The 23,965-nt window shown below is 39.3% G+C and overlaps 1 protein-coding gene across 2 annotated transcripts in view; it reads left to right on the top strand.

Annotated features, from left to right (window-relative positions):
* The window catches only part of SPHKAP (SPHK1 interactor, AKAP domain containing), a 169,242-nt gene that overhangs the window by 17,425 nt on the left and 127,852 nt on the right, over positions 1–23,965 (top strand). The window lies entirely within an intron of this gene.

The raw sequence follows: 23,965 nt of genomic DNA, 5'->3' as shown, positions 1-23,965 counted from the left end.
TTCCTTCTTCCCTTCCTCCCTTCCTTCTTCCCTTCCTTCCCTCCTTCCTCCCCTCCCTCCCTTCCTTCTCTCCCTCTGTCCACAAAGGGAATTATAGAATCATATCCTTGCCCATAGGTGTTCTCCCCAAATGAATATAAATTTTTATCACTGAAACCTATCTTGGGGTTTATGAGCTAGATTTCTTTTTTATGGACCAAGCCTTAAACCCAGATAATTCTGGCTCTGATTGATTGGCCAATAATGGGACCCAGCCCAACCCTCACTTGGTCATTATTTGTATGCTGATGGTTCAGAGTGAGTGTAAATAGCAATTATTTCTGTTTTGGTCAAAAACCCTGAGAATTCTCCCCTCTTAGATTGATTTTATTTTTTTGACTAGATAAAAAAGGACAAGTCTCTAGGAAAGTTCTGAGGGCTAGCCAGGTTCAAGCCATGATCACTACAGGTGTTGATAATTCTACTGACCCGTTTCAGACAGCACCTGTCATTACAGATGAAACTTAGAGCCGTTTGATTCAACCTTTCTTCTTCCTGTCAGCCATTTACCAAATGTTTGGTCCACAGATACAAACAGAATCAGTTTCTCCCTTAATCAAAGTTTTGTCCAAAGGACAAACAGAATGGGATTCATCTTACCAAAGGTTTGACCAAGCAACAAACAGAATCAGTTTGTACATGTGTAATAACATGCCTATTTATTCTCATTAAGCCAGAGAATCAGGCATGATGGAATCAGAAAATAATTCTGAACTCAGAGGTGAACAAGCTGAAGAAGACCCCTTATACACTTAAAGTAATTCCAACTCCAGATGCCTATGTCAACCCAAAGTTATAGTCTCCATATATGTTTAACAAAAGTGTAGAAAAGGAATTTCTTAATGGATAGCTTGTAAATACAATAAGACAAGAGAACATCAAGGTGTCAGTTGAAATTATAGATCCAAGATGTCTGTTTTCTTTATCATTAACATGACATAATATAAGAAAACATAAGGAAAGACCCATTATTCAAGATAGCATCTGCTTCAAGGCACCTTGTCCTTGGTAGTCATAAACAGAAGAATGTTCCTGGTCAGCTTCATCTGACCGTGTAGTTCCAGGAATTTTGGGCTTACTTGGAGAGCAAAAAAAAAAAAAAACATGTCTGTTATGCCAAAGAACACAAAGCACTATGGTAGGTTGTGTTCAGAGTGGCCCAAAATGTCTTTCTCTTGATTGGTCAATGCAAATTTTAGGCCTTTCTCAGGTCTTGGGGTTCAGAATGGCTTGGGGAGGGGCCCACACTGCATAGAGTCTTCTCTATCACATCACCTATGGTCTCCTGAAGTTTATGGACTCAGAGAACATTGAGCTGGAAGGGACATTAGGGATTAAAGCACTTAGCACCGTGGCTGGCACACAGCCAGTGTTATGTAAATGTTAGGTGTTGTTATTGTTTTTCGTATAACTATTAATTATTCTTGTTATAACTATCCTTCATTTCTTTGGAGCGTTGCTCCTTCTCAGTCCTTAATTGTTGCTCATATTTTTCATTAGACATTATAGAATCTCTGGGGGCAAGGATTCTGTACTAAATAAATTTTGTATATGTCAAGCACTCAGTCCAGTATTGTGGTGCAATGGGTACAAAATAAAGGCTTATTATATATTACAATTAAGGAAACAGGCCTAGAGGGATAAAGTCATTTGGCCAAAACCACACAACAAATTAATTACAAAGCTGACACTAGAAATCCAGCTCTTCTGACTCTCAGTGAAATGCTCTGACACTCCCCCAAAGAATGGACACTTTCCCATAGATCTTAGATAAAAATCCCATCACCTCCTCATCTCAGAGTAGCAAGTCACTGGCATCACTTGGGAATCTCCCCTATGAGAAAGGAATTTCCTAATGTGCTACAATAACTGTATGAACATAAAGCATCACTTTCTCATCTACCTTCACTCCTCAATGAATGAGGCCTCTCATGCCTCTTCCAAATCTAGGAAAAGGAGTTTATGTCTGTAGTAAAAAAACAATATGTCTGGAAAAGAACAGAAAAAGAAATATGCAATCTTAATGAATCAGTGAGGTAGGAAATTCAAGGCAAAGGATGGTAGGTTTGAAATCAGAGGGTCAGGATTCAAATCTCACTTTTGACACTTAATTCATGAATGACCTTGGGCAAATCTCTTAACCTGTCTGGGCTTCAGTTTCTTCATCTCTAAAATAAAGGAGCTGGGTGAGATGACCTCTAGGGTTTCTTTCAGTTCTTTCAGTTCTTTATGATGTTTGGGTCCAATCTGCATGGACATAAAAATTTCCTGGGGACTACCCCTAAGGAAAACCCTACATTTTTCTCTTAATTTAGTTACAAACTATATGAATACAAATTAATGATACAAATAAGTCCATTCAGTATTCAGTGAATGCATGGACCCTTTTAGAAAGTCCTAGAATGTGTACAGTCAACTAGTGCTTCACATTTCCAAAATGTTTTGAAGTCATACATTCAATATTTCTCATATTGGACATGATTTCACAAGGAAACCAGTAAGACAAATAAAAATCCAGTTTGATTGAAGCCATTCGGCATACCTTTAGGTTAGCAATGGCCAGATCATTCTTAGGACAAAAAGGTTTAATAAGCATATGTTTCTTGAAATATTTCCTGCAAAGCCTTTGAGCTAATCAAGTGAATGGTGCCATTACAGCAATGAATTTGGTCTAACAGTCTTAGTGGGAAAATTGTAGATAGATATTAAAAGCTAATGTGATCTTGGGCTACATTAAGAGAGGCAAGGATTCAGATTCAAGAAGTAAGGAGATAATGACCTTGTACTGTTCTAATCATATTTGAAGTGTTGTGTTCTATCTGGGCACCATTGATCAAGGACGTTGATAAACTAGAGAATATCCAAAAAGGGAGAATAAGGATAGCAGAGAATCTAGAATCCAGGACATACAAACTTTCAGTTTTATTTCAGGACCCTTATGAAGGTCATAATACATAAGGAGAATATTATATGAACGACTATAAGATACTTTGGAAACAGAAAATGCTAGAGGTTCTTAGAGGAGCCAGTTGCTATACTTTCATTGTGAGCAATTTTATTTTAGAAATCAGCCAATACTACAAATCAGGGTTTGATTTATTGTTCTGTTGATTGGCTCTAGACTTAAGAAAGTGATGGAGAAATATTAATAATTCAGACTAAACTAAAAAGTTACTGTTGATGGCTGGACTCTTCTCTGCAAGAAAAGTGTGTCCTGTATACTTTTTGTGGGAGAGGGGAGGCAATTGGTTGTTAATTTTTACCAGCTCACCCCTGTATATGAGAATTGTCTGAAGGAACTGGGGATGTTTATCATGGAGATAAAAAAAATTTGCGATAGCCATTTTTAAGGATTTGAAAGGCTATCATGTGGAAGACCTATCACACTTATTTTGTTCAGGCTCAGAGGATGGAGGGACTATGAGTAAAAACTTCAAAAAGACAGGTTTAGCCTCATCTTCCAGAAAGACTTTCTAACTACTAAAGCTGTCCAAAAGTGGAATGGGCTGTATAGAGAGGTGGCAGATCCCCCTCCTTAGACATTTTCAAGGAGAGGCTAGATGGTCACTTGACATGCTATGGCAGAGATTCCTTTTGGGTATGGATTAGACTAGATATCACTGATGTACCTTCAAATTTTCAAAACCGATTCTGTGAATTCAATTTGACAATGAACAAATGGATGGATAAGTGAAGGACTTATTAAGTGCTTACTATGTGCAAATTACTGTGCTAAGTGCTGGGGATACAAATAGAAAAGTATGCCAGCCTGTGCTGAAGAAGACAACATATATTGGAAGGTTTCAGCTGTAAGTCAGATGGAAAGGTCTTTTGGTTCTAAGATGCCATAGTAAAGCAGATGCTAATGCCTTAGCACTTATAGTGATGAAATTATATCAGTATGTGATGTAGACCCATCTGAAAGTGCCAAAGGCTTTGGTGGCAAGAACTTTATTTTCGGAGCCTTCGGTAGCTGTGACTGTAGCACCTGCTGGAACATTTGCCAGGGTATATCTCCACAGGGATTTCTTGCCAGAATTATGGCTACAGGCTCTGTCTTAGAAGCACTGCTGTTCCCAAAAGCTCTTGGGTTCAGTCTCCTGGGCTTTTTTCATCAAGGTATGAGGGGATAAGGTAGTCAAGGCGTTAGTGGTGTTTTGACTTTCCTAACACATGCTGCCTCCCATCTCTCCTGCAGGGTGCCTTATTGCTTCAGTTAGGCTGCCTCCCCTGCCCTCTGTGTCGTGATTGGTAGGAAGTTACTGTAGATGGCTGGACTCTTCTCTGCAAGAGTTAGTTCCCTGGATAATGACTGTGATGGCTGGGCTGAAAGTAGGACCAGTGGCCAGGAGATTGCTGCCACTTGAGGCTTTTGTGCTTGTGTGCTTGTTGGTGGTAATTGTTGAGCAGTTGTTGCTGGCGGTAGTGATGAGGAAAGTGGCTTCCTCTTCCACAATTGTCTCTTCCCTCTGCCTTTTCTAGTTATTACATTGCTCCGTCATGTAGCACATTTCATACTTAACAAATATTTACTGAGTTGAATTGAGTTCTTGATTAGACCATACCCTGAATATACTATTCAGTTGGTTAGAATGCCACAGTTAAAGAACTCAGATAAACTTGAACAGGTTCATAGAAGGGAAATCAGAATGATAAAGAGCCCTGTGTCTATGCCATATGAGGATCAGTTAAAGGAAATGGGACTGTTTATCCTGGAAAAGAGAATAAACAGGAGATAAAGGAGTTGTCTTCAAGTACTACCATTACCCTGATCTGTTTGTACCCAGAGTTAGGGGAAAAACAGAGGCAATGAGAAGTCACATTAGGTTTGATGTTAGAAGAAAGAAAAAAAAAACTTCCAAACAAGTACAGCTACCCATAAATGGAATGGACTACCATGGAAGATGTTGGGACCCCTTCATTAGGGGTCTTTGGGCAAAATTAGAATGAGTGGTTGCCAAGAGTATTATAAAAAAGAATCTTGTTGAGGAACGGGTTAGGCCAGATTGCCATTGTGGTCCCTTCTCACTCTGAAATTCTGTGATTTTATTTGGAATATAAAATGGACAGTGAAATGTAGTAAGGCTTAATGAATTTTGGTGATTGTGAATAATTTGATAACCATCCCTAGAAAGTAGGCATAAAACCCCACTATATATGTGTCTTTCTGGTAAAGAATAAAGCTGAAAGCTTTTGTCAAATTCTTTTGACTGAGTTGCAAAGGTCTTGTTTTCCCTAGCCTGGATAAATAAAATGTTTTAAAAAATGAAGTTGTTTAAAAAAGCATAAAAGACATCAAGTTTTAAATAGTGCTGCTATATTAAACCATGTAATCATTAGCCTCCTGCAAAAATACAGGAGACATGTATAGAAATACCAGAAATATCACTGTATGTCAAGCTTTCCAAGGCCATTGATGACTGACATAAGCTTTTGAAAGGTCAAAGAATATGTGTCAGGATGGACAGCACACTCCTCCTTAATTTAGACAGGATCCTAACACAGAGCAAAGAAAAAGAGTGAAGCAATTATCTGGTGAATTTAATTAATGCAGAAAGTCAATTAGGATCATTTGTTTAAAGAATTCTCCGTCTTTATTTGCTATGCCCATGTCATGTCTTATAAGTTATTTCTGCATGTAGGCCTTTCTCTCCATTGTATAGGTTTTATAAACAGGGTTTATGGTTGCTTCCCAGTGAATATTTTCAAATGATTATCCACCAGCAAAATTCCATTGGCCCCACCAAATTGTCATTGTCGTTAGGCACATCTCTTTATTAGAACCCTACTTCTCATCGTGGAAAATAGGAAATGGCACACCAGCCCTGGCTGATCATATTGAGATGAAAAGTCTTCTAGGGAGAGTCTATATGTCTACTGTCCAAGAACCTGCCCAAGTTTTGTTTGCTTTTTAAATTTTCATCATAGACTAAATAATCATCAACCAACATTGACACTGCTATCCACAAAGGCTCAAAAATGGAGATGGTACATGAAACCAAGACTACTCTACATGTAGCTCCTAAGGTCAGAAAATATTACAATTAGACTAGCTATAGATTATTTAATTTTTTGACCATGGTAATTTTTAAAGACTGTCTTCCCAGTTATTGACTTTATGATATGCATTTGTAAAATGAGAGCCCAAATGGACGATATTACAGATCCGTAAAGCATTTCCATGCTTGTCACATTCACTCATCAGTGCTCTTTCTCCTTCTCCTTCCCCTAGTCCAGTCATCTGCACCTTCTTTGCCTTTAATTGATTATCATAGCAATATTCTAAAATAACACTAGTATCTGCCTGAGGTAAAAAATAAAAATACCCATTTCCTTACAAACACCAATTCCCATCATATATAAACCAACCAGAAATGGAAAAAAGAAAGGGAAAGTATATTCAATTGCTCATCAGGACAGCTGCTTCATACTCATTAGCTAGGGTCTGATTCTTTGTGGCTGTGTCTAGAGAACACTAAAATGTTTGGATGATTCAGGCAATCATCTGGATGTTTTCTGAGTATGATGCCAGATATCCAGATATTTGGAAACATCTATTTATTCTTTGGCATTGAGTGGGCACAACCTTAGGTTCTAGGAACAAAGGCCAATACTGTCCTCCATTATTGGTCCAATGTGTTTTCTGTTGATTTCACTTTTCCTCTATTTACACCATTTAGGAAGTATATCTCATTAATCTTTGTAAACAAAAATTCCTTGATGATCAGACTTTTAGGTTAGAATTAACTTATTTGTAGAGATGCTACATTAGAAAATGGGAAATGTGTTGGTAAATCTGAATTGTTAAGAGGTTTCATGATATATAACAAAAACTGTTTCTATATGTTCAATAGCAAAACTATGCCAAATATAATATTCCATTGAAGCTATCAACACATTCCATCTCCATGGGAACTGAATCAGCAGAGACTTGAAAAATCCAGCAGATAGATTACAATGCCCTGCTGCTGTGTTAGTGGAGCTGAAATGTTTGAAAATGAGAATTTTTGAGGTCAAAAGACCAGCATAAGTCTTCATATAATCCCTTTAAACAGTCCGATCCCTGTATTTTTTCAAAGAAATCGGAGTCTTATAAATATGAAGTAGCTGGCTCCGAGTCACCAGTTGAACAGAGCCAAGACCATAATTACTTTAAAAAAAATGATTGAGAACAGTAGAGTAAATTGCCCACTTGTCTCCTAATTCTAGTTTATTCCCCTTTCCATTCTGGATAGACTAACACCTCAGATTCAAGCCCGAGAGTTTTTTGAAATTATAGTTCATGAATAAAAGTGAAGTTATAAGATATGATCCCATTTGAAGTTGAAGACCCCCAACAGAAGTTCTGCTTTGTCATTAGTAACATTTTTACAGCCCCATATCCGTGTCTAGAGATCCCTCTGGTAATACACTTTTGCATATGGTCCAAGAAAAAGTTCATTTCCCAGTTGTGGATACACAGACACAAGGGGAGACCTCAGTTGGATATGTTGGGCAGGTAACATGTATATGAAACTGTTGGCGCTCATTTCATCCATGGTTTTTCCTAAGCTGTTGAATTTCCATCTCTGACCACTCACACACATGACCAGTGATGAGGCCACTTCCCTTAGGCTGCAGGGGCAGGGAACCTGTAGCTTGGAGGCCACATGTGGCCCTCCAGGTGCAGTGTGGCCCTTGGTAAGTTTGGATTCAGTCAAAGGGCCAAACTTGAAGACCTAGAGAGCCACATGTGGCCTCCAGGATGCAGGTTCCCCACCCCTACCCTAGAGGATACAAACATAAGACACACCTTCCAAGCAGCAAATTCAACTTATTTAACTCATCAGAAGTCTCCAGAAACCAGCAATATACCATTGTGACAGCATTTTCCCACTGCCAAATCTCTCTGGAACATGAACTGTTCAGCTCTGTTCCCTGTCACTGAACTCACTGGTCTTGAGCTAATTTCCAAATCACTTCTGGTCTTCTGGGAATAGAACTTGAATTAAAATAAATACCCAGTGGCTGGCTAATCACCACACACTCCTCAGGGCTTTTCCCCAGAGGTGTCTTTCTCTGGAGTCAGGGCCTGCTCTCTCTTCCTTTTGTTCCACAAGGTATGAGTGTCTTGGCATGCCTGCACACTCCTAACATCTGGGGAAGGGACTAGTATTTATTAAGAGCTAAGGAATTGTGCTAAACATTTTGTGTATGTTATTTCATTTCCTCTTCCCAACAATTCGGTTTTGGTTTGTTTTTTTACAGTATTAAAATACATTTATTTGGGTAACGTTTTATATAAGGTGTGTTTTCAGTTTGGTAGCTCTATCTTAAAAACTACATTTTATTTTCACTAACCTCTAACTGAAAATTAGTATTTCCTTCCAGTTTTAAAAGCATTTTTTTCAGAGAAAAAGTCCATAGACTTTAGCAGAGAGCCAAAGAGACATGTGATACACATACAGTTAAAAATTTTCTGCTATTATTAGTTTCAGGAAGAACTGAACTTATACACTCATTGTCTCTCTCAACTTAGACTTGAAAAGGTTACTGGCAGACAGGTGCTAACATTATCCCCATTTTACAAGAAATTGAGGCAGATAATGGTTAAGTAACTTGTCCAGGATCTAGTAAGCTGAGGATGGACTTGAACTCACCTCTTCCTAACTCCAGTGAATCTAGTGTTGTGTCCACTGCACCACAGAGCTACCACCTAACCAGCTGGAAAATCCAACCATTAAGAAACACCATTCTCCCCTCAAAGAAGTATCTCACAGTCCGCTCCTCCAAGGCTTATCTTGACATACTTGAATACAACATCTTTCTCTAGTGGAGTTGTTCGGAAGAAGTGGACAAATCTTAGGTTCCATTCTATTTCAAATCAGATAAATGAATTTCATGACCTTTAGGGGACTCCAGCCTCAACACAAGCATGCTCCAGTAACAGTCACTCTGAAGCCTGGTCAGGTCATAAAACAACAGCAACTTCTATTTTCGTTAAATGCTAACTTATTAGACTTGTGTGCAAAGTAGGCTTATAGGTCTCTGCAACCTTTTAAAGTTGAAATTTAGTTACTGAATTTCAGTCATTCTGACCAAATTAGACCCAGAAAACTCTGTTCCTGGATGCCTTGACTTCTATTTGTTTGCTGGCTGTTCTTTGTTCAATCTTCTCTGTGGCATATAATGAGACATCTGGTCTAAGCCTGACATGGCTTTAGCTGCATTATTTTAATCATGATGGAACATGCTCATCTGCTCAGTGAAATTCTGGCCAGTGCAGCTATTGAAAATGATGAGATGTGACTTCCAAGAGTAAAGCAGGTGCTTCTGGGATACTGACTACTAAAGAGTGCATTAACTCACAGAGCCAGAAATGACTATTTAAATTGCATTTGGCTCGTGTATTTTTTCTTTGGTATTTCTCACACTTTCTGGAAATATATTAAAATAACTGGAGGCCAGGAGTGATGAATCACACCTCTAGCCCCTTCTACTGGAGGAAGCTGAGGCTAATGGATCCTCTGAAATTGGGAGTTTTGAGCTGCAGTAGAGTTAAAGTCAAGAGGGCACTAATGTAGTTATCCCTCAGAAAAGAAGGGCCACCAGGACACTTAGGAGGAGAAAATAATCCCCCCTCAAATGGAGCAAGTTAAAGATTTGGTACCAGTCAGCATTAGGTTCAAGCTGTGGTAAGTGGAAGTTGTATTTCCAGAGTGGGGGAAAAAAGGAGGGAGGGAAGGACGAAGGGGGGGGGGAGGGGGAGAGAGAGAGAGAGAGAGAGAGAGAGAGAGAGAGAGAGAGAGAGAGGAAGAAGGAGGAGGAGAAGGAGGAGAAAAGGAAGAGGAGGAGGAGTAGAGAAGGCTAAGGTAGTGTAGGGGAAGGAAAGGAAAGAGAAGAGAAGAGAAAATTTAACAATGATTTCTCACATCTCCATTCAAAATTGGAACCTGATTTGTGTGGATTGAGTCTATTGGGCTAACGACAATCTGTGTTCTGATTGCAGCCTTTTCTCCTGGTCAGTTTGCAAGAGTAAAGCATTTGTGAGGAATGAGCAGTTTTTATCTTAATTATGTTACTTCATCAGATTTAATCATATTGTTCAAAAGATAGCAATATCTTTCCATTTAGAATAACAAAATGTGAAAAGCAAATGGGAGAGAAGAAGGTCTCTTTAGATACTTTATATTTTCTAAATTTTGAAATGGAGAGAATGGAGTATGGAGCTTTTATTTACAGCTTTGACATTGAGGAAATATCTTTCCCATAAAAACCTTTTGGAAACTGAGACCCAAAGAGATAAAGCTAAAATAGATAGCATCTATTATAGTCAAGGATCTATTTGTATTTCCTTCCCATTCTAGAATAAATGATGTTATTCTTGTCCTCAAAGAGTTTATAATCTAATGGTGGATATGAGAAACATACATAAGTACAAGTTGTTAGAGTTAAAAACCTCACTTATATATATACATACATATATATATATACATGTGTGTGTATAGAGAGAGAAATAAACACACACACATATAAAACCTTTAGTTATTATAAGTCATTTACTCTCTGAGTTCAGTTTCCTTATTTGTAAGATGATAGGATTGGACCCAGTGATCTAGAAGGTCCCTTCCAGCTCTCAATTTCCCTGCTCTCTAAGAACTTTATTCATTTAGGTGATAAGTTCTTTGTTCACTGACAGAACAAAGCTAAACTTTAGCTTAGTCCAACCAAGGTGGAATAATCACACATTCTTAAGTGCTGTCCAAATAAATGAGATTTCCCTGTATTGCTTACTGCAATACATTTTCTTTCAAATTAATTGCTACAAATAATGACAGGATAATCTCTCTAGCATCCCTGGTTAAGCTGTGCTCTGAATGGTGATGCAGCTCAAATATTCTGGGCTTGAAATGAAAAATATAAAGTACAAGTCCCAAAGCCTGACCCAGTCTCTCTCCCTGAAGCTTAGGCATAAGCAGTAAGCTGGGTTTTGGTGAAAAACCCTTCTTTTCTCACTTCTTGTTGGTAGAATGAGTCATGAAATTTAGGATAAAGGAAAAATGACTTGTTTATATTTTCTTTCTCTAAATGTATGTCTAGTATCTTATTTAGGAACACAGCTGCCAATGGGGAGGGCACTCTGCATCCTAAAACCGGATCATTTTAAATTGTTTTAACTGCAATAGAGCAAAGAGTCACAGAAAACTGTTCATTCTGCTTATCTCTGTCTAACATATTGTGTTTTACCCATTTACTTCCTTAAGAGCATCTGAGCATTCAGAAAATGTGAAATGTGGTGGTAAGCAACTCAGTTCCTACAAAGAGGTAATTTTCTTCCTATCTGCCTTCCATATTGATTTCAACCCATTGCTAGGCATAAAAGTGTTATTTTTTCTTTCTCCTGAAAAAATGAAACCCACCAACATAGTAATCTGTTCTTTTTGTATTTCTTTTGTAATATGCATCTTTAACCTTCAAAAAGGGAAGGAATAAACAAGCATATTATGCATTCTGGGGATTATTCATTTCTGTAGATTTTATCAAGAGCTGTCTTATGAAGATTTGGGGTTTACACCACACATAAAGTTCCACATGATTTCCCACTTTTCACATTAAGGTAAATTCCACTCTATGCATGTTTTCATGATTTTCTTCTCTCTCTAGCCCTATCCTTCCATTCTCGACCCTGTTTTTCTATAACTCCATTCTATAAACATTTGAGCATCTACTATGCTAGGCCAGGGGAGATACCAAGTACTCTATGTGGAGAAGCAGCATGTTAGAGTCACTGTGGTTAATGGAGGGCCTGCTTGCTGACTCAGAAAGACGTGGGTTCAAGCCCTGCCTCTTATATACACAGTTGTGTGTGTCTACAAGCAAGTCACTTAAATTCTCAATTGTGTTCAGTCATGTCTGACTCCATTTGGGGTTTGATTGGCAGAGATACTGGAGAAATTTGCCATTTACTTCTTCAGCTCATTTTACAGATAAGGAAACTGAGGTAAACATGGTTCAGTGACTTGCCAAGGTTACACAGTTATTAAATGTCTAAGGCCAGATTTGAACTCAGGTCTTCCTGACTCCAGGCCCAGCCCTCTATGCTCCATACCACCTAGCTGACCAAACTCTTAATTGGTCCTGGGAGAAATACAAAATTTCAGTAAGAGGAGTGTAGTCCCTACTTACTTTCAAGGAACTTGGGGGAGGGGGATATTACACAGATAAATATACATTAGAGAAGACAGCATCTGGTAAGTACAGCGAAAAGGCATGAGCAAACTATGGAGTGCAGAGGTGAATTCCTTCATATGCTCATCATCAATCAACAAGAATTTATTAAACACCTACTATGTGCCGAGCACTGTACTTTCACCATTCCACCTTTTCCCATGCAGTTTGCTCACACTTCTCCTTTGTACATATCCAATATTATCTTTTATAATGTATATTTATGTGTATGTAATATGCCCCTTCCCCAAGTTCCTTGCAGGAAGGTGGAGCTCTCTGCCTTCTCCAGGATTTAGTGACACTTCTCTCTCCTAGTTCTCCTCCTACTTTTCTGACCACTCAGACTCCTTAGCTAGTTCTTCAACCATGACACTCATGTGGGTCTGCCCCAATGCTATACACTGAACCCTCATCTCTTTTCTTTCTGTACTCTCTCGCTTGGTGATCTCATCATCTCCCATGGGTTCAATGACCATCTCTATGAAGATGACTCACATAATTTATCTAGCCCTAGACTTTCCCCAGAGTTAGAGTACAGCAACATCACTGCCTTTTGGAGATTTTGAACTGGATAGTTATTTCAAATTCAACATGCCAAAAACAAACCATTATCTCTGTACCTCCTTCCTGACCAGCCCTCCCCTCTTCCCAATTTCCATCTTACTGTCTTATCAGACCCCCAAGCCTATGACATCAGTGCCTTCCTCAACACCTCACTGACCAGGCTCCCAATATCTTGTTGGGGAAAAGGATGCTTTCTCCCCAGGAGTATCTATTTTCTCCCTTATTCATCTCATCTAGCAGAGTTGACCCACCAGTACTGCCTGTTTATTCCCTCCAGCATCACATCACTGAGGTGCCCATGCTATGGGATCAGCTCTCTGCCCCAGCCCCTATAGAGAGAAGATTCCATAGCTGCACGCATGATCAAACTGTTCTCTCATGCACCCTCACCTTTGTTCTCCATCCCAAAAATCTGTCCAATTATTGTTTTTGACTTAAGTGAAAATATGCCTAACCATAGCTCTGAACAGGATCCTTTATACTCTTCTCAAAATACATTTTTCATCACAAAAGTTAATTAGCTAACCTTTCCTGTGTGCTATATTGTTCTTAGTGGTCTACTCAGAATCTATGGGTTTGTTTTTTTTTAAACAATAGCTAACATTTAACTCTATCAATCCATAAAATTTCCTACCTACCACTATTTATTTTCCAAATCTGCTGATAGTTTTAAATCCTGTGATCTAAATATTGGTCCTCCATTATCAGCCCCTTGAGTAACTGAACAAAACGTAATGCCCCGCACTCTTTTGACTTACCTTTCAGGAGCCATGTCCAAGAGATTTAAGTTGGTTGTGGGATGCAAGATGGTGAAAGTTGACAAAGCCAAATCTGGTGGCTATGGAGGTCAGCTATAAGTACAGGTGCCCAGCACATAGGGTTTTTCAGCAGAACTCCATCACTCTTGCTTTCATTTAGCTAGAACTTTAGATGTCTACTAGCTACTCAGTGCCACCCTGACTGGACCTATCCTTCTGTTTCTACTTTATATTCTTCTTCCTGTCAAAACATATCTTTCTCAGCAATGCAAGGTTCTAAGACAACTCCAAAAGAGTCATGATTGAAAAGACTATCCACATCCAGAAAAAGAACTACAGAGTCTGAATGCAGATTGAAAGTAGATTTCCAGGGGAGAACCGAGTAATTTTTTGTTTCTTTAAAGGGGATGGTAGGCCAAACAAGTTTGAGAATCTCTGGTCTAGGGTCTGTTTTCCCAGAGGGTGATAATAGGTGATGATGGATTAAAAAGATTATCAGTAACATGGATTTTTTGCTCCCCCTGGAGGATTCTAAATTTAGGCTCAAGCTTGATGAAAAGGTGATTTGGGGCCAGGTGAGATTGTTGCTGTTGTTGTTTATTTATTCAGGGATTTTGTTAGTTTCCTTTTTTTAGGGAAAAAAGTTGGTTTAGAGTAAAGGACATTGCACTTTGGATTTAAGAGACAAAGATACAAATCCTGTCTCACTCCCATTAACTATGTGGCCAAAGGAAAATCAGTTTACCTCTCTGGGCCTCAGCTCCCTCATGAAAGGTATATAGTACTACTCCCAACCTCCCAGGGCTATTTTCAGGAAAGCACTTTCTAGATCTCTTGCTTCCTGGCCCCTGAGACGGCCCCAGGTAGACAGCTTCTACTCTACTTGTCCTGAGGTCCGATGTTGTGTCCAGGATTGCTCTAATCTTTCCTCATATCTACTGAAATGGCTACAATAGGAAAGCAAGGGTAGCCTCCAGAGAGTCCTCTGACAAAGGAGGACTCTTCACCACTCTTCTCTGCATATGAGATTCCGATACATAACAGCAGCATCTTGAGATTATAGCACTATTCATAGAACTGCTATTTATCTCACGCAGATGCATATTTTTCAGAGGAGCCTGAACTTAATGTGCATCATTCAGGGTTGGCCATCCTTGCTGAATTCCCTGATTTCCATGGTGCTCTGCCAGCTCCATACCTCTTTGCAGAGTATAATTATAATTGACATCAGCTGTGTCTTGACAGCAACCCAGAACAAATTAGTTTGAGCAAATTTGCTTCCTAAAATTTAACACCCATCATCACCAGCTTTTGTTATCACTGACATTGATTTCTCTAGAGTTTCAAATCCCCATAGCTGTCTTCAGTTTATTAATTAATGGGGATGTGAGAAAAGCACTGTGATTACTTGGTGCTTTTGATTGGCAGTGTGGGGCAGAGGAGGGAGTGCTGAATGTGGAGGCAGAAATCCTGGGTCCAAATTCTATCTGCCACTTAACACGAGACTTTACTCAGGTCACTTCCATCCACTTGGCTCAGTTTCCCTCTCTGTAAAACGAGACATTTGGAACTAAATTAGGTACCTTCCAATTCTAAATTTCTCATCAGTGTGTATCTATGACTACCAACATTCAATTCAGCCCCAAAATAGAAAACCATAATGATTTCAGAAAAAGTTAAAGTAGCATTATTACAATCAAAATCCATATATACATAGAGTTCTTAACCATTGTTGTATGCCATTGATCCGTTTGGCAGACTGGTGAAACCTAGAGACCCCTTCTCGGAATTATGTTGTGGTTTTTAAAAATAAATTACAATGAGGGGGTGGCTAGGTGGTTCAGTGAATAGAGCTCTGGCCCTATAGTCAGGAGGATCTGAGTTCAAATCTGGCCTTAGACACTTAACACAAAAACTGTGTGACCTTGGGCAAGTCACTTAACCCCAATTGCCGTGCCTTCCCCCTCCAAAGAACCAAAAAAAAAATTACAATTGGAAGAAATGCTAAATCTAAGTTAGAGTTTAGCAGAAATAAAGAGGTAACTATTTTTTCCTTATTTCCCTGATCCCCTGAAATGTATCCCTATATCTCTCATTTGAGGTTGAGTGATTAGTCCATGGTCTGCAGTATTTAACAGAAGCAGATGTGAGAAGTGAGTTCAAGGAGAACAAAGAGGATAGAGTGAGAGCAGGATTTGAATGCAGTCTTTGCTCCAGCCTTGCCCTCTGTTCACTCTATGTTCCGTCTCTGCTTTTCAGGGAGGCCCTTTCCCTACTCCCGCCAGGGCCCTGGGCAGGAGCATCTGCAGTGGCCGTAGTGGGACAGGTGCCTGCTTCCCCACCCCCAACACACACTCGCTGGTCTTCCTGGAGGGCCAAGGAGGCAGGTGCCAAGACAGAAGGTACAGCTAAAGTAGGCAAAGGTATAGCTAGAAACATGAAGAGAAATAAGTCCAGGTATGAAACTATAGCTCAAAGAAATGAGCAGGACATTGGATTTCCCAGAATAATGACCCTTAATATCACCAAGATGTCTGTGGGGCAGGTTGTCAGCAGCTGGTCTGAAACACCCAGGGGAAGAATGTCAACAGTGTTACTTTCTATGAAAGCAGTTTCAGGAGGAAGGGTGGGAGCCAATAGCCTAGGCAGAACATAGAGGGTGTTCTCATATATTTCACACCTGGAAAGTTCCTCAAGGAGAATCTTCCCAATGAGAAGATTCATCCCGAGGATCCATTCTCCCATATAGATTAAGCACACTAATAATGAAAAGAACAGTATGGAAAATAGGTTGTTGTTCATCAGTATCATCTCTAAGAAATTCAATGAAAACAATATTCATATGATATAAAATAGTTTTGAATAAATGAAAAAATATATTAGGTATTTTAAGTACCAAACACTATTGTAAGTGCTGGAAAAAAATAATACAAGAAAGTAAGATAGCACCTGCCCTCCAGGAACTTATATTCTAAAAGGGGAAGAAAAAACATGTACCAGAAAACAAGAGTTAAAAAGAGTGTTAAAAATGGAGGTGTGAAGAGGTGGTCAAGAAGTGACATCCTAGGTCTAGGGCCCAAGGAGATAAAGCAAAAGTTAACCAATCAGAGGCTCGAGTCCAAATTTCTACAGGGTAGCCAGAAGAGCTTGGAAGAGTCAACATTATATAGGGGATGGAAGGTCAGGTTTTGGAGTCAGAAACATCTGGGTTCAAGTCTGAACTCCGTAACATGCAATACTGCATGTGTTACCATAAGCAAGACATTTAACCTCTCAGTGCCTCAATCAACTGTCTCAAATAAGGGTTCTCAACCTGGGCTCTGTGAATTTGTCTTTTTTTAATACTTCCATAACAGTCTTTAAGTATAATTTGTTTTCCTTGTGTTTTATTTTAGGCATTTAAAAATAATATTTTAGAAGGGACTCCTAAGCATCATCAGACTGCCAAAGGGAAGTGGGACATAGAAAAGGTTAAGAATACTTGTTCTAAGAGACTGTAAGTCACAGATGAGTTCCCTGTCCACGTTGGGAAAGTGGGAGTTCCCTGTTTTAATGAAATCACAAGTCTAGAAATACAAAAATACTTCCTATTACATTGTGTTTTGAAGTCTGCAAAACCTTTTCATGGTACATTATATCATTTGATCCTGAAAACAACCCTAGTTACAGTGATTAATACCCAAGGAAATATGAGAAAACCAAGACTCAGAAAAGTGATTTGCCTAAGGTCATACCACTGGTAAATATCTGGGATGTGACTCAAACCTAGGTCTTCTTCCTGACCCAAATCCAGCACTCTATCCAATATTTCCAGCTGTGCAGGGCAGGGGAAAAGGTGCTAGATTTGACATCAGAGGAACTAGATTCAAATCCTGATTGCTACTTACTACCTATGTGATATTGAGCCAGATAGTTCACTTTGGGCCTGTTTCTTCATCAGTAAAAAAAATAATGAAGGGTGAGGAGGTATGTGGACAAGATAATAGGAACTCCCTTACTGTTCCAAATCTGTGATCCCAGGGAAAGAATCCTTTGGGAGCTTCCCAAAGGCTGTGCTAAGACAAATTTCCATTAAAATGTGGTGTTGAAGGAATGGTTTCCTGCCTGACAATTACTATGCTATCAGCTATCACCTGGGCAAAGTTCAGTCAAGTGGTTTTTTAGTAATAATTTCTAATCCCCTTCCTTCAGGCAGAGAGGGATATCAATTCCTTTTGAAAAGCATCCCCAGTCTTTGGAGATTCTAAAACACCAGTAAACCAGCACTCAGTCCATTAAGGCAATCACAGAAACCCAAAGTCATTAGCTCAGGCCTCTGGTTTCCCTTTCCCTATCAGTGCATAGTTGCCCCTTTTCAACTGATTTCTCTGCTGTTTATGGACTATTTCTCTAACCCCATCTGGAGCCTCCTTCAGTAATTTAAGTAAATCTCCCCAAAGCCAGAGCAAAGCAGAATTATTCCAGAGGATTTCCTAGCCTGCTGAGTTGATGTCGGTTTGGCAGTAATCTCCATTGCACTTAAGTGCTCTCTGCCTAGGCTGTTGTCTAAGTAAGCCCCATATACCTTCACAACCAAGTTATTCCCCAGTAAAAATTAGGATTCCCAGGAAAGGGATGCAAAGATAGAAGAGATGCATGAACATCATCCTTAGTAATATCAGTGCTTTTGACAGATGGATACAGCATTTATTAAGAGCTTACTATGTGACCGACACACTCATGCAAACTAGTTTATTTGCCATTCATAGCACACGCGATGCCAACTCTTCCCTTTGGGCTTTTGTACAGCCCATTCCCCCTTATCTGAAATGCTGTCCCTCCTCCCATCTGACTCTTGGAACCCCTTCAAGGCTCAGCTCAAGTGTCTTCTCCTTCGAGATATCCCTCCTGACTTTCTCATGTATTAGCACCACCTTTCCTCACTCTCATGAATCTTTGCCCTCTCTAGTCTAAATTTTGTATGCTGCCGTCCATGAATAGCTCTCTCCCAGGAGAAGTCAAACTTCTTGAGGGGAGGGACTGTCTTTTTTATCTGTATCCCTAATGCCCAGCACGGTGCTTAGCACATAGTAGGTCCTTATGGATCATCTGGTGTGGTCACTCTGTTATCCCACTTACTCTCCCAGTTTATTTCTACTCGTAGATGTTTTTTATCCTCCTCACACACAAGTCATGGTTAGCAATAAATGGCAGCCATCCTATGTCCTTCCATTGTCCCTGAGTCACCTGAGTCTTTTACTATTCTAAGGTTGCAGTGTTCCATGATTCTCAGATGAATACAGAATGTAAGTGTTGAATAAATGCTTGTTTATTGATTGCTACAGAGACAGAAATGCAGATGCAGTATACTAATCCCTTGCCTTGGGTGGGAAGGCTAACAAAAACCTAACATTGAAACTATAACTGTATCTTGAAGTAGCAAATCATCATTTGTTTTTAGAGAGAAAAAAGGAAAAATGTGAAATCCAGTGCAATTCCTAACAAAATAACTTTCAATGTAATTTTGAAGTTGGTATAGTATATATAATGTGTATACATATATACATACATATATGTGTACATGCATGTACATGTGTGTATGTGTATATGTATGTGTGTGCATGTATATGCATATATAAGGACTATGATGCTTTAAGCAGTACATTCCCTGTTCCTAGGGAGGCTAAGCCTGCTGGGTCACTTAAGAATAGGAATTCTGTGCTGAAGTAGGGTTGAAACCAACTGGATGCCCACATTAAGTCTAGCACCAATGTGGTGAACCCCTAGGAATGAGGGAGCCACCAAAGGACGCGGGAACTGGCCCAGGTTGCAAATGAAGCAGATCAAAGCTGATCAGCACTGGAATAAGGCCCACAAGTGACCATTGTACCTCAAACCCAGGCAAGATAAGGAGATTCAATTTCTGAAAACAAACAAAACACAATTCACAAATTAGCCTTATCAGTGAAGCAAAGGTAATTTTCTTAACTGCAGTTAGCTCATTCAGGCAACGAGAATACACCATATTGCAGTTACATGATGCACAAATGTTAGAAGGATAAGACCTTAGATGGATAGATGGTTCAAATACTACTTGTCTATTTTGTGTAGAAATAGGTACATTCGTATAGACACATAACCCATTGCATAGTCTTTAGTTACCCTTCAATTAATTCTCCCCAGGCAATACCAAACATATAGTCTAAGATGGTAAGATAACCCTTAAAGCATATTTCAGCCTAATACTTTCCCCACTTTTTCCTCACTGCAGCAAAATCTCATTAATTCTTCTCAATTGATTTAAAATTTATGATAATTGGGGCAGGGTCCTGACTTAAGCTTAACATTGTAATATATTTGCAGAAAAGGTTTGCTAAATTTTTTGAGGGAATAACTGTGATTACAGTGGGATTTTCTAAAATACTTGAGAGCAAACTGTTTTCAAGTATCAAGTGTTTTAAAAACACCTATTAACTTATAAATAATTGGCATGGTAATTACTGACATCAGCCTATTCCTTAAATGAATTTGAATTACAGAAATCTATTTTTTACAATTCTATAATTTAGACTTTAAGAAAACTAGATTTCATAGTTTGACTTACTCCCAATTAATCTGAATTTGTGAGACTTTACTGTAACTTGAGGGAAGATAGGAATGTTGCTTCCATAACACATACTTTACTTTGTCCAATAATGAGTTTTTAAAGTGTTATTTCTGTTAACATAATTATGCAGACATAGGCAAGGTGACGTAAATGGCCTCATTCAACCTTGCCATAATGCTACTCGAGGGACTTGATTGAGTCTTTGATTGAGTTACCTGGTCTTAATGACAATGAAATTGAAAATAAGACCAGCAGTGGCTGTTTCAAGGAAGAAAGAGAGATTGATTTGCTTTCAGAAAGCCAGAAACTGATCATGGCCGACTGTGTCCAATATGTGTGAGGCCTTGTGCCCCCTGGTGGTAGGGAGCAAGCTAAACATTGTGAATTTATTCACAATTGCCCTACCTGTTATTCCCAATTTGGAAATCCAAGTGTAAGTGAGATGGGCATGAAAGGAGCCTCTAATGAGCTGTGTGCAATGGGGAATAGGAGCTCAGCAACAGGAGACAGCCATCATGATGAGAGGAAGATCAGAAGTTTGCCTTGGACACCAGCCAAGATCTGGAGAAGTTCTCAGGCCCCAGTTAAAGATCAGAGCTAATGGGAGACTGCAATGCATTCAGTGAAATGAGTCAGAAATGGTTTCCTACCTTTTCCATCCCAAGGTTTCAATGCAGCCACATTTAGTCATGTTGATGAGACACTCTGGATGACCTATCGTAACTCTCCAAATTCCAAACTACAGACTTCTCAGAACTTATCAAGTGCTCTGGCAATGACGGTTCCTTCCTGTATTAACAATGCTCTCAGGGGCGGCCAGGTAGCACAGCGAGTAAGAGCACCGGCTCCAGTGTTGGGATGACCTGGAGATCAAATCCCGGGCTCAGACACTTAGCACCTACCCAGAAACACCTGGCCGTGTAACCTTGAGCAAGTTACTTAACCCCAATTGCTTAGGGGCGGCCAGGTGGTTCAGTGAGTAAGAGCACCGGCTCCAGTGTCGGGATAACCTGGATCAAATCCGGGCTCAGATACTCAGCACCACACCCAGAAATAACTGGCTGTGTAACCTTGAGCAAGTTACTTAACCCTGATTGCTTTAAAAAAAAATGCTCTCCCTCTCAGGAACACGCATTGATCCTTCTGCCACTAAAATAATAAAAATGCGACTCTGCTGTCCATTGGGCTAGAGGATGAAGCAAGCCTGTGGCCCTGCAAGTGAGGGAGCTGTCCCAGCTGGAGGAGGTGCTGCTCGTGTCCTGGTCCCATCCATGAGGGATTGGTCAGCTCTCAGGTTGTATTTAGGAATCCAAGAGTTTGATTCACTTGCAAATTTGAGCATCTGTTCATTCTGCTACAGGGAACACCAAGTTATCTCCTTCCCTGAACAAATAACACAAAAAACCTGACCTGCTTGCATCATGAGCTAGAGCGGCCACAGGCTGTGCGGTCACACACTAACTAGCAAAGGCTTTCCTCATGTCCCTTGTACTATTCACCATTAAGCTTCCTAAGGCTCAAGGGCTTCCATCGATTGGGGGTGAGGAGGAGCAGTCTTCAATCATCCAACATGGAGTTCTTTCGTTAGGTGTATCTTCCTTGCTGCATTTTTCTTGGGGCCTGTGGTTGACCAGTTTCTCTCACATCTCCATGAACCTGTGGGAGCAATATGGCAGCTATATCCTATCATTCCTTCAGTCAAAGTGAGTGTGTCTGCATCTCCTCAGTCCCACTATGAGGGGAAGGGGCTCCTTTAGGCTCCTGACCAGGGCTTCAGTTTGCTCAAGATGGCCTTTCTTTTATTTGTCTGCTGCTGCTGTGATTTTGCTCCATTGTGCTAGCTATGAGAGTGACTGTTGGCTTCAGACATAGCCAAGTAATAAAGATTTTAAAAACTGGTTTAAAAAAAACTGAGGTTGCTAATCATCTGAAGTTGTTTTTCTAGTATTGCTTATGGGTTGTGCCAGACCATTTAGCTGGATGCTCTCCTCAGATAACTTTTCTGATAAAGTAACCTTATCACATGGATGGTTAGCATTGGAGGTACAGTCTGTGATAGTTAGATACCTCAACTGATAGGAATTCCATGCAAGAATCATGTTCTATTTTTGCCTCATTACCACCATGTTCCACATAATTGTGTAATTTCTTACGTTGTATTTAGATGCTTTTACCTGGTGTGCCTTTCATATTGTAATTCAAATCTTATAAATGGCATCTGCTTATGATGAGATTTTCATATTTCACTAGCTCTAGCCAGTAGATATTTTAAGGTTACCACAAATATAAAAGGATTCTGCATGACATGAAATTTACCCACTATAGGTCTTTATATGGCATATTCTAAATTAAGTAACATCTTAACAATGTCAAAATCAAGGATTTGTTTTGCATAACTTAGGATTTAAATAGAAGGTAGTTAATTTGGAATAATTGCTTTCTACTAAGATGAGGCTATCATTTATGCAAATGCAAGTGACAGTTTAATTGTCACTGCTATTGCCATTTAACATTATTCTGTCAGAGGCAGGGGGCAGCTAGGTGGGCACAGTGAATAGACTCATCTTCCTGAGTTCAAATCCGGCCTCAGAAGCTTTCTAGTTTTGTGACCCTGGGCAAATCACTTAACCCTGTTTGTTTCAGTTTCCTCATCTGTAAAATGAGCTGAAGAAGGAAATGGCAAGTCACTCTGGTATCTTTGTCAAGAAAACCCCAAATGGAGTCATGGAGAATTGGACGCAACAGAAATAACTGAACAAAATTTAAATAATGCATAGAAATCAAATCCTTCTATAAAATTAGAGGGTTAGACAAGGTGGTCTCTGAGACCCCTTCCAATTCTAGATCTGTGATCCTATTATCCTCAGTCTTCATTGTCAAGGATGTGCTTTATCATACATTTATCTATTAGTTACCATTTTATGTGGAACTTTAAGGTTTTCTACATTCTGTTCATCACTGGTATCAAACTCAGATAGAAATAGGGCCACCAAACAGCATAAGGATCCTTGTGAATGTATTGGCTTAGAAAATCACATATTAACATCATCTGTGTTCCATTGTACTTTCATTTATTTTGTTAAACTTTTCCCAATTATATCTTCAATTAATTAAATAACTAATTAATCTGTAACCATAGGAAAATTGGCCCATGTTTGACAACTCTGTTATATACTATCTCATCTGATCGTCCCAACTCTATGAAGAAAGTACTAGCTTTTTCATTTTACAGATGAGGAAACTGAGTCTGAGAGATACTAAATAACTTACCCTAGAGTCACAGAACTAGTAAGTATCAGACACAGAATTTGAACTCAAGAGTCTAAGTCTAGGGATCTTACCTGGATAAACTGAAAACAGAAGAAAGGATCAAAAAGATTGAATTAGGCAGTGAGAAAAAAAGGTAGGATTTCAAGACCCCCACCTGATCTTGAATATAACCTGATCTTGTAAGTAACCAATCCATTTTGAAAGTCTTCCTTTGCATTTTCTGTACATCCACTTATCAATTTCATCACCCTGGGTATGTTTAGAATAAGGACACTTGGAGTCAAATGTCTTTCACTAATCTTGCTATGCAAATTCAAAATCATTTTTAAAAAAATAAAAAGTACTAACAAAACCAGTTCCCTCTCAAAATGACCTTTTGTCAAAAAACCTAAGTTTTTCTTTGTTCAGTTGTTGATACTAAAGTTTTAATTAAGAATAATGTATACAGTATTAAAACAGGTCTCTCTATGACTATACTTTGCAGGGGCTCTTGCATAAATGGATATTATAATTTGTCAAAATATTTTTCTTCATCAGCTGA

The sequence above is a fragment of the Petaurus breviceps genome, unplaced genomic scaffold, assembly GCF_028583685.1.
Source record: "Petaurus breviceps papuanus isolate PSGF00001 unplaced genomic scaffold, PetGlider_PUasm1.0 688, whole genome shotgun sequence".
Taxonomy (NCBI): Eukaryota; Metazoa; Chordata; class Mammalia; order Diprotodontia; family Petauridae; genus Petaurus; species Petaurus breviceps.
Note: the sequence above shows the minus strand (reverse complement) of the source record. Positions and strands in the feature narration are given on the sequence as shown.